This window comes from Elephantulus edwardii, unplaced genomic scaffold (assembly GCF_000299155.1).
Source record: "Elephantulus edwardii isolate Elephantulus edwardi_28Jun2011 unplaced genomic scaffold, EleEdw1.0 scaffold00007, whole genome shotgun sequence".
Taxonomy (NCBI): Eukaryota; Metazoa; Chordata; class Mammalia; order Macroscelidea; family Macroscelididae; genus Elephantulus; species Elephantulus edwardii.
The window spans coordinates 24226907-24227811 of record NW_006399757.1 but is presented as its reverse complement, the minus strand read 5'-3'; positions in this window follow the sequence as shown (position 1 = coordinate 24227811).

The window sequence follows — 905 nt, the reverse complement described above, 5'->3', positions numbered from 1 at the left end:
GGGGGGAGGGTAGAGAAAATAGTGCAACAATGAATGAATGGAAATCCAAAATCTCTGTAAATGTTCATTAAAATTAATAAAATTTAATTAAAAAAATTAAAAAAGACAAATACTGTGTATGCCACTGTATAACATTGAACAAGACTGATATGGAGGTTGGGGGAAACTAAGTAAAGAGGGGATAAATAATGTACACAGCATTGAAACAGAAGAGGGAGAGAACTGTATAAAAGGAACATTGATTAGGTATTATTGGCATGACTAGCGTCCAGAGTAAGAGCTGGATATTAAAGTGGTTGAGGTGGGGTGGGGTAGTAGGGGGGACTACTTAACAATGAAAGAACTTTTTTTCCAAAAAAAAGGCGTGAATTGGGGTGGGGGCGTGGGGGGGAGGGGACAGGGAGGAAATTGTGCACCAATGAATGAATGGAAATCCAAGTTCTTTATAAACTTTCATTAAAATCTAAAAAAAAAACCACCAAAAAAAAAAAAAAAACAAACCCACCCGAAAAAAGGATCTTCCCTGTGTTCTGAAAATTTTACAAGGACAACTTGCCTTAATCTCTGCCTTCTGGTCTCAACTCACAATGACTCTACAGGCTTGTAAGGCTGTAAATAGCTATGGGAAGGTGTTCATCTTTGTCCTGTGGTTCTGTTGATGAATTTGAACCACCTGAGGCATGGAATTTGGGACAGCAACACAACTCCTCAGAGCCTGCACCACCAGGGCTCCCTTGATGACTTATCAAGCATGAGTTTATTTTCATCCATTAAGCTGAGTCTTTAGTAAGCTCAGGAAATCAGAACCACTTGCCTTTCACTTCTGAGAAATTTCCTTGAGTTATTTTGTTAATGATTTCCTTCCCTTGACTCTCAGGTTTTTGTTTCTTTCTTTTTTTTTTTTT